The sequence below is a fragment of the Equus przewalskii genome, chromosome 12, assembly GCF_037783145.1.
Source record: "Equus przewalskii isolate Varuska chromosome 12, EquPr2, whole genome shotgun sequence".
Classification (NCBI taxonomy): Eukaryota; Metazoa; Chordata; class Mammalia; order Perissodactyla; family Equidae; genus Equus; species Equus przewalskii.
The window spans coordinates 11,950,834-11,968,120 of record NC_091842.1 but is presented as its reverse complement, the minus strand read 5'-3'; the positions used below and the strand labels follow the sequence as shown (position 1 = coordinate 11,968,120).

At 60.7% G+C, this 17,287-nt stretch overlaps 1 protein-coding gene across 14 annotated transcripts in view; it reads right to left on the bottom strand.

The window, feature by feature from the left end:
• Window positions 1–5,961, bottom strand: part of GTF2IRD1 (GTF2I repeat domain containing 1) — a 110,289-nt gene extending 104,328 nt beyond the window's left edge. For 6 of the 14 annotated variants that reach the window (XM_070567774.1, XM_070567778.1, XM_070567783.1 and 3 more), the window contains exon 1: window positions 4,863–5,001. The gene's annotated coding sequence lies outside the window, so the exon portion shown is untranslated. Of the gene's footprint in view, window positions 1–4,575; window positions 4,705–4,862; window positions 5,065–5,649 lie in introns of those variants that run through there. The other 8 variants (XM_070567775.1, XM_070567782.1, XM_070567781.1 and 5 more) reach the window with 7 other exon arrangements.
• Window positions 5,962–17,287: the final 11,326 nt, after the last annotated feature.

Sequence of the window (17,287 nt, the reverse complement as noted above, 5' to 3'; positions counted from 1 at the left end):
ACACACATCATGACACGCAGAGTGGGCCCCTCCTCCACGCCTGCCTGGGGCTGGATGCCAGGACCTCACAGAGACCTGCAGACCCCGTGCCTCTGCGAGTGTCTCACTGGCTGATGGAGTGACAGAGAGATGAAGAGACACAGGGATACTGACCCCCTTTGTGGTGCTTCTGCCAGTAGCCAGAAAAAGTACCTCAAGACCCCACTAGATCCAACCAGCAAGCAGGCCCGGCCCCGTCCAGCCCTCCAGGAGAGAAGCAGCCTACAGGGTCAGCTGCAGCCACAGGCCCAGGAGGGACAGGGGCCCCCTCCCGAGCACACAGCCTAGCTGAGCGCCTGTGAGCTGCCCAGGACCCCAAGCCTACAGGCCCGAAGCTCTCCCCCCTGGCTTCCCACCCATGTCCACTGCAGACTGGAGTTGGGATGACCCATGTTCCCCTGCTGCAGAGCCCCACATGAAGCACTGAGCCCCGAACCACAGCGCCACCCTGGGGCTCGGGCAGGACAGGGGTGTCATCTCCATTTTACATGGGAACACATGGCCAGACTGACAGGGAGGGGAAATGGACAAGACCCTGCCCATCACTTCCTGGCCCTGGGCCCCCCGCCCTGCAGGGGCCTCAGGGCTGCAGAAGCAGCCAGGGTCCTGTCATAGATGGTGGCGTGGGGGGATGGTAATTCCCAGCAACCTCAGTACTGTATTCATCGGGCGTCCTTCCAAGGGGACAGCCCCTCAAACCCTGGACCAGCCCGGTGAGGACCCTCCCCTATCAGGGACCCCAGAGGCAGACTCTCTAAGCCTTGAAGGGGGACATCACAGCACTCAGGCCTGGCTCTGCAGACCCTAATCTGGTGTCTAACAGGGGGCTACCTGGCAGCTTCCGCCCTTCTCCCAGCCTCTGTGAACAGGACACTGCATGGACCACAGCGGCAGAGGAGACAGAGAACCAGGGCTTCCCAGACTGGGGATCCCTGAGCCCTCTCATCGCCCAGGCCCAGTCAGAGGTTTGAAAGCTCGGACCGCAGCCTGGAGAGAGCCTGACTCAGGAAACGAGGATGAGCGCCACCTGATTCGAACTTGCTCCAGACCAAGCCCAGGGCCTCAGGGTGAGCCCGGCCCGGCCCCCAACCCCTCCCCGGCCCCCAATAGTCTCACGGCCCAGAGGCTGTGGCTGCAGGGCTGCCAGATAAAATATAAGAACCCCAGGCCAGTGTGAACTTCGGTTACACAAGGAAGTTTCTAGAATAAGTTACATCCCCCATCCCGCATTATCGGTGGCTTATCTGAAATCCAAATTTAACTGGGCGGCCCTATTTTTACTAGCTCAATCTGGCACCCGAAGCAGGTGGTCCTGAAGGAGGGAGACAGGTGGGCGCACAAATAGCTCCGGGTCAGCCAGGCCCAGCTCGGGACCCCAGGGAAGGGGGCTGGAAGGAGGGCTCTGCTCACAGCCCGAGACACCCCCATCGTCCCCCCAAGCCCATGTAGGGACAAAGCACAGCCTTCCTCGGCCCATTCAGGAGCTCTCACGCCCTCCAGAGAACAAGGGCGCAGCCCCTCCATCGCCCTCTCCTCGGCTCTGAGCCCCTTGCTGTCATCAGCCATAACCCACAGCACCGAGTCTGAAATGACAGTGTGCCCTGCTGGGCATTAGGGTCACAGATGGCCCCAGCCAGACATGCCTGCAAACAAGGAACCTGGGCGCAGCAAGGGGGCTGGCTCCCCTTGGGCTCCACCTGGACAGCCCGACACCTACACACAGAAGTCTCCACTGTCACCCTGCCGAGGGGGTGACATCTGACTGTCTTCTGAGCAGGTTCGCCTCCTCCTCTCCCACACACAACAATCCTCCCCACCACTCTGCCCCGCTCATGAATTCCTGCCGAGAATTCCCGTCCAGCATGCCGAAGGAGCCACGTCTCCTGGGCCCACACCCTCCGGTAGGTCTAGAGCCCTGGGCCCTGCCCCTCTTGCCAGTGTCCATGAGTTAACCCTGCAGGCCTTGTTCCCAGGCCGCCTTGAGGCCTCCGCAGGCCCCATGGAGCTGGACACACACTCCTGGCTTGTCCCAAGGAACCTGACTGTGTCCCTGGCTGCCTGCATCAGACAGAGAGATGCCCACAAACGGCCGAGGGTCAGAGGACTGGGAGAGGCAGGATGGATGACCCCCAGGGAGCAAAGCCCCAGGCTCAGGTTTGGGGGCAGACAGGCTGCGGTGACGGGGAGAAGGGAGCCCAGGAGGATGGGGAGCAGGAAGCTCAGAGAAGGGAACGTGCCCCCGAGATGGGCATTTAGGAAGGAGAGAGAGTCTGCTTGGCAATGCGGGCCATGGCTCTGGGGCAGGATTTCACTCATTTAGTCAGTCAAACAGGCACTCAACAAGTATCTGAGGAGCTCCCCTGGGGCTCTGGGAACCAAAATCAAGCCACCGTTGACTGGGGAGACGCACGTGTAGCTTCTGAGTGAGATCAACGTTGGGACACAGGAAGGACAGGATGTCATGGGCACAAGCACCTTGGCCAGCCCTGGGGACGAGGCAGGCCTCCAGCCCGAGGACCTAACGGCCAGCTAAGTTCTGATGGAGCAGAGGAAAGAGGCAAATTCTACAACCCCTACCCCCCACCCTAGCCAGGCGAGGCCGTTAAGGGAAGACCCCCAGCCCCCTCAGGGGAAGGGTAGGAAGAACCTTCCAGGTAGAAGGAACAGCGTGTGCACAGGCCATCAGGCGGCTGGCAGGACTGCAGGATTCAAAGAGGGGACGAAGGAAGCAGTGGGTGGGCAGACGAGCGCCGAGATGCACCAGACCCAGAATGAGGAGGGACCAGAGGTGGTCTGTGGCTCCAAGGTCACTCTCAGGACACGACATCCCAAGCCATCACCCACCACGCAACCCTGAGATCCTCGCCGGGTCTCTGACAACTGGGCCGCCACCACTGTGTGGACGCGCTGGCTGCCAGAGACGGGCGGGCCACAGGAACAGCTGCTCCGAGACCCCTATCATTACGTCTGCCTGCGTGTCAGAGGCTGGCCCGGCTCTGGGGGACTGCCTTAAATGAGCACACAAGGATCTGTGAAAGCACACTGCTTCCTCCAGCATCCGAGAACAGGCCGCCTAAGTGGGTTAAGCAAGCCCCCACAAGGCTGTCTTTAAGACCCAGTTTTGCAACCTTCAGCCCCGAGCTCTCCCATATTTTGAATGAGTGGCCAGAATGCCAACCCTTCCTCGTTTCCTCCGCTGGGGTCCTCTGGGACCCTCTGAGTCAGAGCCTCGACTTTCTAGGTCACCCTCAGAGCAAGCTACAGAACGGGGTGTGGTCTTAGGCCTCCCACATCCCAAAAGCAGATTGGGGGTTCTGATATCCCGCCCCCTTGGGGCCAGGCCCGTCCCTTGGTCCGCAAGTCGCTGCTCAGAAGAGGGCAAAATCTGCCTCACACCCTCCTGGGCCCCGCGCCGGGCAGCTCTCGAGAGCCCTGACGGCCCAGCCTCGCCGCCCTTGCACCCAGCCCCTCCCCATCAGCAGCCACCAGCCTCCCAGCCTCCCAGCCACCCGCCTCCTGCTCCGAATAAATAATCGATGGCGATGCCCTTTCTCTTTGGGAATGACGCTGCTGAAATAAACGGGCTGCCCCGAGGCACCTCCCAAACTCCAAGGCCCAGGGGCCAGTGCCCAGGAGCCCTAGGGGCCCGCAGACCCAGCCACGGGGCAACCAACACACAGAGGGAGAAGACGGCCAGTGGAGGTCGGAGCAGCTTCTGGCCCCTTCCTTCTCTGTGAGCAGTAGGAGAAGCGCAGCGAATGCCCACTCCTCTAGAAGCTCCTCTAGAAGCTGTCCAGGCCTGCCCCTCACCCCTGCCACCAGGCCCAGGGCAGCCCCATGCCCCACATAGCAGGTACCACACTCCATCCAAGGCAACGCTTCCCCACGGGCCATGCAGGGAGACCCCTCCACATCGAGCTCCCTCACTCCAGCTGGAGTAGGGACACAGGACCCTCCACCCCAGGCCTGGTCCTGGGGGGCTGGGTCACAGTCCAGACGTCCAGAGCTCCAGCCCCGTCCAGCACGGCCAGGAGGGGAGAGCTCTCAGCTGCACGGTCCCCCTACGCCCCGGGCCAGGCGGCAGGCGGGCGCTGGGGAGGCCAGGACAGCGGTCAGGCCCATCGTTCCCAGGGACTCAGCAGGGTGGTGGGCATCAAGCACCCTGCGGCCCCTCCACGGGCCTCCCTGCCCATCTGCAGGAATTCGGAGACCACCCACAGATGGGCGCCTCAACTTGCTCCTCTGGACCCTTTGTGTCCCCCACTGCCATCCTCTGAGTCTCTTCCCCCCACCACCCCCCGGGGGTTCAGCTGCCACCACTCAGGCCAGCCCCCACCCAGGGGACCCCAACAGGAACCACCGTGCTGGGGCAGTTCTCGCTGCGTCGGACTCAGCCTGTGAGCGGGAGACGCGGGCCAGGAGACGGCCCAGCCCGAGGAAGGCAGGGGTGGGGGGAGGTGGCAGGGCGGGGGCCGCGGCCTTCCCAGCCCCTGGGCTCCCACCCTGGCGCCCGCCACCGCGGGCAGCAAAACTGACCTCATTCGCCAACAGCAGCAGCCTGCGGGCGCCCGCCCAGGGCGCCCCCCAGCTCCGGAAGGGCCGGGGTGACAGTTCCCGGCTCCCCCGCCCGTCGCGGCAGGTGGGGGCCGCCGTCCCTCCCCTCCCCCGGCCCGAATTATAATCCCAGTCACGTGCCTCCCAATGCACCCAAAAGCCGGACCCGGATTCTGTAACACCTGGAGGGGGAGGGGCGGGGGCCACGGGGGCGGGAAGACAAGGGGAGAAGGGCCGGGGCGCCCGCCCCCCGCAAAAGTTTCTCCTACCTTGGAGGATCCCCAAGCGCTCCTGCCAGCGGCGCCCCGGCCCGGCCCGCGGCCAGGACTCAGCCTCCTGCCGCTGCCTCCTTAATTAATCTGGAGAATGGGGGACGGGGAGGCGGAGGGAGCGCGGCGCGGCGCAGGGCGCGGGCGGGGGGCGCGGGGCAGGGGCGCGGGCCGCCGGGGAGGGGGCCGCGGCGGGGCTCTCGGCCGGCCGGGGGGCTGGCGCTCGGCGGCCCCCACCCCGGCGCGGGCTGCGGCGGAGGGCGGGGCGCGGCGCGGGGAGCGGCGCCGAGAGCGGGAGCGCAGGGAGCCTCTTTGTTCTGTAATCCCAGTAAGATTGCCAGCCATTCGCCCCGGCCCTAATCCCAGCCCCGCGCAACACCACCCTCCATTGGCTGCCATTTACATACGGGATTAGCCCGCCCGGCCCGCCCCGCGCCCCGGCCTGGGCACCGCGGGGGGAGCCCCGCGCCCGCGCGCGCGCTGCCCCAGCGCCCGCCGCCGGGGGAGCCTGCGGGAGGGGCGCCCGCGGCCTCGGCGCCCCCTGGCTGCCCGGCGCCGCCCCTCCGCCCCCCTAGCGCCGGCCGGGGCGGATTAGGAAGCCGCGGCACAGCCCCGGAGAGCGGGGCGCAGCGGCGGGGCCGAGGGTCAAGGTCACTCGGCGGGCGCGGGGAGGATCCCAGGAGGCCCCGAGCGCCCAAGGCCGGCGCCTCCACTCGGGAGCTGAAGTCGGCGCGGCTGGTCGCTCCCGCCTGGCCCGGGTTATCTCGCAGTGGCTTGGCCCAGGTACCTCTTTCAGCCTTTGTCCCCTGGGATGTGAAGGAAGGCAGTGACATGCCCAAGGTCGCAGCAGATCCGCTTGGCCACGCCAGGTCCCATCTTGCCTGGGCGGCCCTCCTGATCCCCCGACCCAGGCTTCTGCCAGCCCCTTCCCCCGCCATAGCAACGGCCCGACTGGAATGAGGAGCGCACCTCGCGTCCTCTCCCAAAACGCGCGTCTCAATTCGGCACAAGGAGGGCCGGAGCCCTGTGCTGTGCCTGTGCCCTGCTGGGCACTCGGGGAGGGACACAAACGGGGCAGGCCCCAACGCCAGGGAGCTCCTGGCCTGGATGGAGAAAGCCAAATGGCCTGTGAGAATCTGCCAGGTCCTGGCAAAGCCCACAGGGTCTTCCCCCAGCCTCCTGGGCCCTGCCGGGGACACAGTGGGCACTTGGTAAGGGCTAACCTCAGCTGGCCAGCTCTCCCCCTGGCAAGCCCACAGGCCCATCAGACTGAGAGCTCCTTCCAGGCAGGCTGTGTCCACATGTCCCAGAGGAGCTCTGGTGCCCACTGAAAGCCTTGCCCACAGAGGGTGTTGGCCAGAGGGGTGGGGACTGGGAATGAGGCCACAGATGCTCCCTCCATCCAGTGCTGCCCCGTGCCCTCTTGGGGCTACCTCCTCAGCCCCCTTGTCACCAGGAGGCCCAGGGATACCTCGAGGCGCCCTCTTCTGTCGTCCCCCTCAGACACACATCCCCACCTGCCCTCTGCTGGCCCTGGCGTGTCAGCAAGGCTGAGGGGAAGAGCCAGGGTCTGGAGCCTCAGTTTGTGGGTCCACATCTTTCTCTTGCTCTCACCATTGTGTGACCTTGGGCAAGGCGATTCACGTCCCTGAGTCTCCGTTTCCCCCTTCCCGCAGCCTCTCAGTCACCTGCACTGTTGGCCCTGCGGTGGATAACCTGATGATGGGCCCCTTGCCAAGTGGCTACTGGGCGCTGCCTATATTTCGTGTAAGTTCTCTGTTCCTGACACTGAGCCTGCAAGGGGGGTCCCATTGGCCTCATTTTACAGTGAGGTGAAGTGACTTGCTTAGGGACACATGGCATGTGAGTGACACTGCTGGGACTGGCTCCCTAGCCCTTGTTCTGCCCACTGACCTGTTGTCTTTCCATTACATCTCTACTGACCCTTGAGGTGCTGGGGGCTCGCCCTCCCTGAGCTCAGCTAGGGGAAGCTGGTCCCAGGAAAGGCTGGCTGGTTGGGCCATTGGATTCTGGGCAGAATGCTTCTGGGACCACAAGTCCTGGGGCAGTGTCCCCAGGGCCTAGAAGAACTGAGGCCTGGTGTATGCTCAGGACTGCCCTCTGCAGGCAGAATCCAGAGCATCAGGAATACAAGCAGAGAGCTGGGGGTGGATGCGGCCCTCCTGCCTCTGGGCTGCTCTTCCCCACGGGAACAGCCAGCCTGACCTCAGCCTCACCAGGGCAGAGGCCGGGGGTGGTGTGGTACAGCAGAAGGTCCTGGCCTGGCACGTCCAGGCCTCACTCAGTCACATGTGACTAGGGTGTGACACCTGGCTTCACATTCACTGGCTGTGTGTCCTAGGCCAAGTGGACTGGCCTCTCTGGGCCTCAGCATCCTCATCTGTAAAATGGAACCAAGATAGTCCTTTCTTCGTGAGATTGCTGTGAGATTAAATGGCACGTGTCAAGAAAATGTAAACAAGAAAAATGTTTAGTGGAGTGCCTGGCACCTAATGGCTGCTCCGTAAAGGATAGTTCTGGACTTTTTAACTTCTTGACTTCATCTAGGGGCAAAGTCTGACGTGGAGTCTTTGCTCGAACTGCTGTTCGTGAGGAGGTGGGGACTCAGGACAAGGTCGTGGGCGTTCACATTGTGTCAAGCTCAGTTCCACCTGAGAAGGGCAGCCACGGCAAGTCCTTGCCTCCGGGGACTTCTGCCGGCTTTGTGAAGCACATTGCCGCTGGCCCTGCCTCCCCCTCCCCCGGGCCTGGCCAGGTGCCCCTGCTGCCCAGCTGTGGAAACTGGTGCTCCTCTCGCTGCCTCCCCCTTAACTCCCTCCAAGCCACAGGACTTCTCATCACAAAGCCCTTTGTGTGCCCTCCTTGACTGCGCCAGGCGGCCCTGACATCCCCGTGTCACCGGTGGGAATGTAGGATACAGGTCATTTGCGGGAGTGAGCTGCACCTGGGTGTCCAGTCCCGTGTCCCAGGGTCTCTGACCAGCAGACTGGCCACCAGGGAGAACTGCCCATGTGGACTCAGCCGCCTGCTCCGCTGGGGTTTGGGCGCAGTCCCATTCCCTGACCTCCTGTGTGCATAATTTCCTTTCCCGCCGTTCTGGGCCACTTCTCCTGGCTCCTTGTTCCTTGGAGGTAGGGCTCTACAGGGGCGGGGGTGCCGGTGGGACAGCCCAGCCATCTCCATCAAGGTAACCCTTCTCTGAGCATTGGGACAAGCCCAGAGGTAGCCTGGTGCTTTGCTGCCCTGGATGTGACCACAAGGGACCAAAGGTGAGGACAGTGAACCCAATGCCCTCATCTCACAAGTTGGCAGCCTGCCGTAGGGAGAGAAGAGCTGACACAGAGCAGCGGGGGAGGGGAGTGGCAGAGGCGGACCCCGGACTCCTGCCCCCACCTGCCACTCCTGTTTACTGTCTCCATGGCTTTCCTTGGATTTTCAGGAAGATGGTTTTATCTGATAATTACTATTTATCCTTTAAAAATGAGACTTGAATGGTTCCTGGAACCAACTATTCCTGTTTCTCTTCAAAGCAACATATCTCCTGTTCCATCATGGAAACCAAAGGGAAAATCAGATTTGACATATGAAAATGTGCTTTCAAGGCAGGGTCCATAAAACAAGATCAGACAAGGCGGGCACAGAATCTAGATGTTAAATGTTATCCCTACCAGCCAGGGTGTCCAGATGGCCTGGGGGGCCGCAGAAGGGGGAGAGGGTAGGTGCTGGACTTGCTAGGGGGCCCCCTGAGTCTGTGACCCAGGTCTCTAGCCTCCCGGCCTTGGAAGGACCATCTCCCGGGCCTCCAGGGTGTGTTGGTCCATCTCCTGCCTGAGCCCTGTTCTGGATGGTTGTCTCCCTGGCTTGTCCAGGTTGCTGAAGACATGTCACTTCCCTCACTGGGGCATTTGACCAGCAGGGCAATCTCCTAGAGTCCCCAGACCTTCCGGGCCGCCCAAAATAAAGCCCTTGAGCTGGGATTTCAGGCACCCTCGCATGCTGGGGCGGGGACAACTGAGAGCCAGGGAGGTCCCAGACACGGGCGGATCCGAAGCCCCAGGGCTTGGCCCTGGTGAGTGGTCCAGGGCAGCACTGGCCAACGGAAATAGGACGCGGGCACAAATGCGCGCACAGAGGAAATTTAAAATTTCCTTGTAACTGCGTTAGGGAAAAAAATGGTGAAATTAATTTTAATGATATATTCTATTTAACCCAACATATCCAAAATGTGTTCATTTCAACATGTAATAATATTTTTAAAAATTGAGATAATTTACAATCTTTTCCTTGAACTAAGTCTGTGAAATCCAGCGTCTGTGTGATACTGACAACACATCTCAACTGGGACCAGACAGACTCTCACAGGGGACTAGTGGCTACATATTGGACAATGCAGGGCTGGGGCGTCATTTTCCAACCCTTTTTAAGTCACAAAGCCTTTTTCCCAACAATCTCTCACATAGAAACTCAGTCCACAGGTGAGCTGAGCATGGGCTCCTCTGGAAGGGACAGGATCAGGGGTCCCGCAGTCCCCTCTCAAGCACCTTCATCTGCTGGTTCCACTCAGAACCGCTCCTCAAAGCAACCATTGCAAATACTAATAATAACGAAAACGAACATCTGTCAAATGCTAACTCTAGGCAGGGCACGGTGCTGAACGTCTTACATCACGCCCTTTCTGTGGGAGGAACAGACTCGGAGAGGTGCCCCAGGTTACACAGGTGGCTTCACGTGGCCAACATCCCACCCAGAAGTGGGACTGCCCGAGGCTGGGGGGTGAGGCCAAGCTAGAAGGGGCCGGGATAAGCGGGGAGCACAGTCCCTGCCCCTCACGTCGCCCCCCATGAGGGCCCTGCTTCCCCGGTCTGGGGACTCCAGCCTCCCCTGGGCTGGCAGCCTCCCCACCCCCACCCAGCGGGAACCCACAGGCTCCGTCTTCCTGCAAGTCCAGGCAATTGCCTGCTAGCGAATTTAGTTATAAATTAGTGAAGATTTAGAACTTTGGGGCCAGAAGGGGGAAAATGAGGGGTAGCACTTCAAAGCAACTTCCCCAGATGCTGTTGGAGAAAACCAAGGTCGGTCAGAGAGCTCTGGGGGGACTAGGGTTCTGTGTGGTCTCAGTGGAGGGCTGGGGGGGAGGGGATGCCGAGAGGCAGCTCCCCACCCCAACGCTGGGAGCTGCAGCGTTTGGCATGCTCTCTTCTCCCTGAGCCTCTTGTCTCCTCTGCAAAGGGGTTTCTCACAGCCCAGGGCCTGTGAGCCCTGCCCCAGCACTTGGCATGAGGTGGGGGACCAGATGTGGCCAGGGGGTGAACTGGAACTGGGGGTCATGGGCGAGCACCTTCCATCTCAGTTCGGCTTTGACTGGGGGACCTGGCCTCAGCTTCCTTGCCTTATATGCTTGTTAAAAGCGCAGGTCCAGACCCTCCCAGGAGATGTGTTGGCTCAGACGCTGGAGGGGTTGGGGAGAGGCCCGGAACTTTGTGTTTTGGAAGACAGTCCTGGGTTGGCCTGGTGGCACAGCGGTCAAGTTCGCACGTTCCACTTTGGTGGCTGGTTCAGATCCCAGGTGCAGACATGACACGGCTTGTCAAGCCATGCTGTGGCAGGCGTCCCACATGTAAAGTAGAGGAAGATGGACACGGATGTTAGCTCAGGGCCAGTCTTCCTCAGCACAAAAGAGGAAGATTGGCAGCAGATGTTAGCTCAGTGCTAATCTTGCTCAAAAAAAAAAAAAAGAAGAGTACAGTCCCCAGCTCTTTCTGATGCACATTCCATTTGGAGAGCATGGGCCTTCATGTTCTCAGAGAGCCGCTCAAGCTCTGGCATCTGTGGCTTAACAACACTCAGCCACACAGTACCAGCCCACAGCCACGTCCCTTGTGCCACGGAGCACTCAATGCCAGCTCCTCTGTCACAGGCTGCCAAGGCCCAGAGCGGCAGCCAGGCCTGCCATCTGGGTGGGCCAGACTGACCCTGAGACGGGAGGCCCCGGTTCCACCCAAAGCACCCTCTCTGTAGGGGCATCATGTAGATCCAGGCCCTCCCCTGGGAACTCTGGGCCAGCGGCTGTGGTATGTGTGGCAGTGAGGGGGCCGGGGGCACCGGAGCCAGAGGTGGCATCCAACTCAGCCTGAGGAGGGACTGGGGGTTGCCGAGGCCGTGCCCCTCCAGCCCCACGGGGGATGGGGAACCACCGGACAGGCCCCTCTCGCCTCCATGGCAGAGCCCGCTGGTCCAGGGCCTCAGCACGTGCTGGGCTAGTTCTCTCGCACCCCAGGTTTTCTGGGAGCCCTGCTGCAGGCCTCGCACCCCCAGGAGAAGACTTATCACTCAGAATCTCCCTTCCTCCTCCACCAGCCTTCTGCACCCCCCACACCCCCAGGGGGCTAGCCCAGGCCTTGGGACCAAGTCTTTGCTTTTGCATCAGCCAGTGACAGCATCTTTGGACGCAGTGTTTTTCTAAACCCAGTGCCCCGCCTGTCCCTACCAGCTCAGCCCCACATCTCAGCCTGCCTGACAGCACACATCGGGCCGCCCCCGACCCAGGCCCCCACAGCCTCTCGGGAGCTCCGAGCACTCGGCCAGGTCAAAATCTTATGTGGAGTGAGTGATTATTGGATCCCTGTCTGACTCGCCCACTAACTCAACTCATGTGAGGCCTGGGGAGGGACGCAGGGTGGGGGGGTAAGGTCCCCATGCAATTCGGTGTCCTCAGTGCCCAGCCTGGCACACAGTAGGGCTCTACAAATGTTTGCTGAATGAATGAATGAAAACGGGCCTCCTCTGTCTGCCGTCGAGTGGCTTGCCGGTCTCTATTTTCTCTTGCTCTTTCTCTCCATCTGTTTGTTGCTGTTTTTTTTAGGGAGCTCTCTCCAGCAAAATGTGTGCGTGGGTCTGTTTCTGCCCAGTGTCTGCTATGGCCTGTGGCCTTGTCTCTCCTCCTGTTTTCTCTCTGTGTCTGATCCCAGCCATCTCTCTCGGATTCTGTCTCTGTCTCTCTGTCTAAATCAGTTCTGTCTTTCATGTGATGCTCTGTCATCTCTCTCTCTGTCTCTGAGGGTCTTCAGAGCCCTTGCTCTCTCTGTGTCTCTCTCCTTGCACCCCATCTCTGTCGTCTCTGCTGTCTGCCTCCTCCTCAGTTCTCCTCTGCTGGAATCTTCCAAGACCAGAGAGAGGCATGTAATTGAGCTGGGGCCGTCTCCATGGTTGCAGCTGTGGAGTAACTGAAAGATCAATTTGGAGCCACCGTCTCTGTAATAATTGCACCTTAATAGTTTCTGTGAGGCAGAGTGGGGCTCGATGTGAGGGGGCCAGGAGGGCCCCAGGACTCTGGCAGGAAAAGGCCACCTGGAACCACCAGTATCCCAGAGCCAGGCTGGAGGGGACACTTGCCTTGGCCAGAAACAGGAGGGGGTGGGAGCGTGTGGGTGGGGAGGGAGGCCAGTCTCACCCCGCCGTTCGCCCTCCTAGGGGCGTCCCTGCCTCCCTGCTCTTGCCCGCCGTGCCCTGCTCCTGTTTATAATTTATGCTTATGATCGGAATTATCAGCAATAATGATAACATGATTATAATTGCCGAGCTGCCTGGCTCAATTGCGGCGCTGTTGGTAAATATTATGATAGAGGGGCCGGCTCGGTGGTGCAGCGGTTAAGTGCTCTCGTTCTGCTTCTCGGCGGCCCGGGGTTCGCCAGTTCCAATCCAGGGTGCAGACATGGCACCACTTGGTAAACGCCATGCTGTGGTAGGTGTCCCACATAGAAAGTAGGGGAAGATGGGCACGGATGTTAGCTCAGGGCCAGTCTTCCTCAGCAAAAAGAGGAGGATTGGCAGTAGTTAGCTCAGGGCTAATCTTCCTCAAAAAAAAAAATATATTATGATAGAGAGTAGTGTGAGGTCACTGCCCCCCAGAGCTTGAGGGAGGGGAAGGAGGAGGGGAGTGCCACTGGAGGTTTCCTGGTCCCTCCCCGGCTCCTGGCCAGACCCACCCACCCTTCCCTGGGGAACTCGCTGCTAGGCCATTTGATCATCCATTTTAACACCTAGCAGTCCTACCCACATCTAACTTAAATTACTCCTGCTTCAGGCTCGCAGTAACCATCCAGAAGCCTGCAGGGTGTCGCCCTATGGACAGAGGGCTCTCCAGAGCTGTGGGGGCCTTCCACCTGGGAGGTGAGGTGGGCCAGAGAGGATGGTCCTTCCACGCCCAAGTTGAGTTTGACTAGCGACTCAGTCCCACAGGAACTCAGAGGTGGTCTCAGGGGTCTTGGCAGAGGACTGAGGGGCAAGACAGGGCCACTGACCTAGGCACAGGCCCTGGGGTACAGGGGACATTTCTAGCATCCACAGGCCCCCCCTTTCTGCCCAGGAAAAGTGAGGCTGGAGGCCCAGGGTAGGAAGAAGGACCGCAGCCTGCCTCAGACATAAACATAGCCCCTTTAAGCGAGCCCACCCCAATAATCCAAGGACAGGGACGAGATGGGCCCACCGCAGCCCCGCGGCTCACTTGGAGTGGAGCCCGCTGGATCTCAGTGGCACCAGGTCCTCGCTCAGCCTGCGCCCCGGCAGCCTGGGGTTACAGCAGTCTCTGATGCCGGTCAGTGCGTGTTTAGAAAGGGCTGGAGTGCTCTGAGCGAGGCCGTGAGCAAGAGCCGTGATGGCCGAGGAGAGGGCCGAGGCGGCAGCGAGGGCTGGACGTGCACCCATGGGCTGCTCCCTGGGTGGCGAGGAGAGGCCAGCACCCCAGTTTATAGCTGGGGTCTCTGAGGCTCAGAGACACTCCCCAGAAGCCCAGAGCAGCCGTGCAGGGTGGGCTATGCCAGGGCCTGGAGGGGTCCACTTGGAGGATCAGGGCAGGACGGAGCCCAGGGCGCCCAGCCCCTGAGGTGCTGCATTATTCATAAGCCTGGCATCCCCCCGGGGGCAAACACTCAGAAGGAGCGTTTCAAATCCACTTCTGCTCTGAAAATAAATAAATGAGCGGAGAATGCCTGCACGCTGGGAGGCGGTGGGCCCATCTCCTCAGCCCTGGGAAAGCTCACAGCTGGCCTATTTCTGTCCCCTCACCCGGGGCCCCTGAGCTCAGCCTGGGGCCCACGAGCTCAGCAAGCTGGGCCAAGCCCGGAGCAGGGCCTGAGGCCGATGCCCCTCTCTGCCACTTTTCCTGCCCTGGCCCAGGGACAGCCCAGCCCCCAGCATCCCAGGGGACCCTGGCCCTTGCGACTCGTTGGGTCCTGAGCACTTGGCACAATCTGGCATCCTCCAGGGACTGGGAAGCTGATCCGGCCCAGAGGAACCGCCTTAGCTCCTGGCCAAGGTCAGGCTGGACACACACTTACCTTGTGCTTTGTGGCCTAAAGCAGGAAAGAGGCACAACACTCACCCCATCACCTGGGAGACGCCCCTGCGGCCTCCCCTCCTCCCCAGCTGCCTCCGGGCTCCTCCACCGTCTGCTGGAGGAGGAGCGTGTTCCACAGAAGGCCCTTGGCCCAGGACTCCAGGGGCACGGGACTCACAAGAAAAGGTAAAGGACAGCTTTTCTGTGGAGGGGTCTCAGCACCCCCCGTGGTCATGAGCCCCCTTGAGCCCTTCCCAGAGGGTACGTCAAAGATGGAGATGTTAATTTAGTTGAACCCACGTCAATGTTTATTAAAAAAAGGAGGTCAGGGGGCTGGCCTGGTGGCGCAGCAGTTAAGTTCGCACGTTCTGCTTCGGCAGCCCGGGTTCACTGGTTCAGATCCCGGGTATGGACATGACACTGCTTGGCAAGCCATGCTGTGGCAGGCGTCCCACATAAAGTAGAGGAAGGTGGACACGGATGTTAGCTCAGGACCAGTCTTCCTCAGCAAAAAGAGGAGGATTGGCAGCAGATGTTAGCTCAGGGCTAATCTTCCTCAAAAAAAAAAAACGGAGGTCAGTACTCTGGACCAAGGTCACAGAAAATGGCCTTGATTTCAGTGCAAGACAGCAAGTTGAGGTCGAGGGGGGCATCGAGTGGTCAGGGACACGCAGAGCTGCAGGCTGGGCTGCTTAGATATGGAGGAGTGGGGAGAGCGTCCAGGGAGGACATTGGAAGAAGACACTCTAACTCGGCAGCCAAGGCCCCAGGAAGGCTGGACGGGCAAGGCCTGGGGCGTGTTCTCGTTGCCCAGGCGACAGGCTGTGCACAGCAGGGAGCCTCGAATTGCCTCCTGCATCCCCGTAACCTCACCAGTGAGCTGTGCGCAGCGGATTTCAGCCCCCGCCTGTACCCTCGGCACAAACCACCCAGTCACCCAGGCCTCACCTGCCAGGCCCCCCGAGGCTGAGGGCCAGGACCTTTGAGATCTCAGAGGGAAGTGTCCCTTGGGTGATAGGACAGGACTGTTCACTCCACTCCAGAGCAGGGGATCATGAGTGGCTGTGCGACTGCAGGCAAGTCCCTTTTCCTCTCTGAGCCTCAGTTTTTTCATTTGTAAAAGGAGAGGACTTATCTAATGTTCTAATGGATTTCCCTGGGCTTCATCCTGAATGATCTAAAAGGGGCCGCCTAAGCCAGAACCGAAGGGAGCTGAGAGAGAAAGAGAAAGATGTTTTTGCCTGGTGGTTAGAGAGCAAATCCCAGCTCTGCCTCTTTCTGGCTGTGTGTCTTTGGGCAAATAATCTCACCTCTCTGTGCATCAGTGACCTGATCAAATGGAGATGAGGAGGTGCTGTGGAAATTAAATGAGTTACTGGTGCCAAATGGTCAGAACTGTGTCTGGCACGTTTGAGGCTCCAAGGCATGAGCTGAGTGCCCCCACTACCCGGCCCCCTGTGGCCCAAGGGGTCCTGTTGGGGAGGCAGGCCAGGACCTGAGAGGACAGACACACAGGATGTCTAGGCCTGCCCTGCCAGGCCTTGTGGTCAGACAGGCCGTGGGCAGGCAAGCTGCGGCTGCACTGCAGGCCACACAGCCCACCAGGGCCCAGCGGCATCTCCACAGCCGGCTCCTCACACTTGGCAGCCAGGCACAGCATGTGCCCAGAGCAGGGCCACTTTCTGATTCGTTCAGAGGCCGCCAGCTGTAGGCCACGGCCCCCTGCCCGCTGGGTGCCCCTCGACACTTCAGGACGTCTAGGCTCCTGCTCGAGCCCCTGAGAGCTACGTCCAGCTCTGAGACACAGTTGTCCAGGCCCACCCCATCCGGAGCCCCTGGACCAGGAGCTTCCTGTCCCCACGGATGGCTGAGACCGCCTCTCCCCAGGCTCTTGGTCCTTCCCAGCTGGCCGTCACCACGCGACCGGGGCCCTGGCCGGGCCTGGTCCCTGCTCTGGTCCTGCACCCGGAACACGGCCTGCAGAAGCTCAGGAGATGTGTGTCCGTTGAGCGAGGGCCAGGTGGGCCTCCCAGGGCCTGGACCTGGAACACCGGCCCGTCCCTGAGGCACCATCTTCCACCCTCATCTCATGATGTCTCGTCTGGGGCCTCCAGAGCGCTGCTCAGGCGCCGGGGCCAGCTGCGCACGTGGAGAACCCCGAGGCTCCTGGACAGGTGGCCGCAGGGTGTCCTCAAAGCCCCCACATCCACCTGCCAACATTCTGGTCACCTCTCCAGGCCCAGCTCTCATGTCGCCGCCTCCAGGAAGGAGTCCCTGATGTCAGGTTGGTGGGCTGCCGCCCCCTGCCTCTGCTCAGTCAGGTCTTCAGAGAGCTGGATAAAGAAGAAAAGAGAGAGAGGAACCACGCCAGACACGCTGCTCTTCCTGCCTGGCTCCTGAGTGGTTCCGCCCCGGGCCGGGCCAGCTGTGTAACTGCGGGACGAAAATGGGGGTTCGTTGTTCAAAAAGCAGGAAAAACGTGTCCTTAAAGGGACGAAAGTATAGAGCTTTCCCCTTTCTTCCACTGTCTTTCTTGTCACTTATCATGGTGGTTTTTTATTTGCTATTTGCTGTTAAATGTCAACCTAAGTAAAGGAAAATGAAAATTTAATTTTGCCTTTTTATTCTTTACGTGCATTTAACTCACATATGGAATCGCGGAGTTTACCGTTTAGGTCGCGCCTCGTGCGTGCACGTGCATTTCACTCTCCAGAGGGGAAACACGCACAAAACGGACTCAGCGGCCCTCACGTCCCTTTTGTGTTCACACAGCCAGCTCCCTCCGCCTCCGGCTCACTCCAGGGAGCGAGGAGTCAGAAATGGATGGACGGTGAGAAAGGATGTGGTCCTCAGAACAGGTTCCGGTTTGAACAGCGGGTGGGGCCTCCCCGGCTGTCAGGGCCCCTCGACGGGATAAGCTCACACAAGCCCACCTGGACTCGCCTGGCTTCCCATGGAGCCCCCTCACGGTGGGTCCCCAGCATCCCGACTCCAGGGCCGCCAGCGCAGGATGCAAGCACGAGCCCTGAGCGCGGCCTCTGTTCCCGAGCAGCTCGTGCTCCAGCGGGGG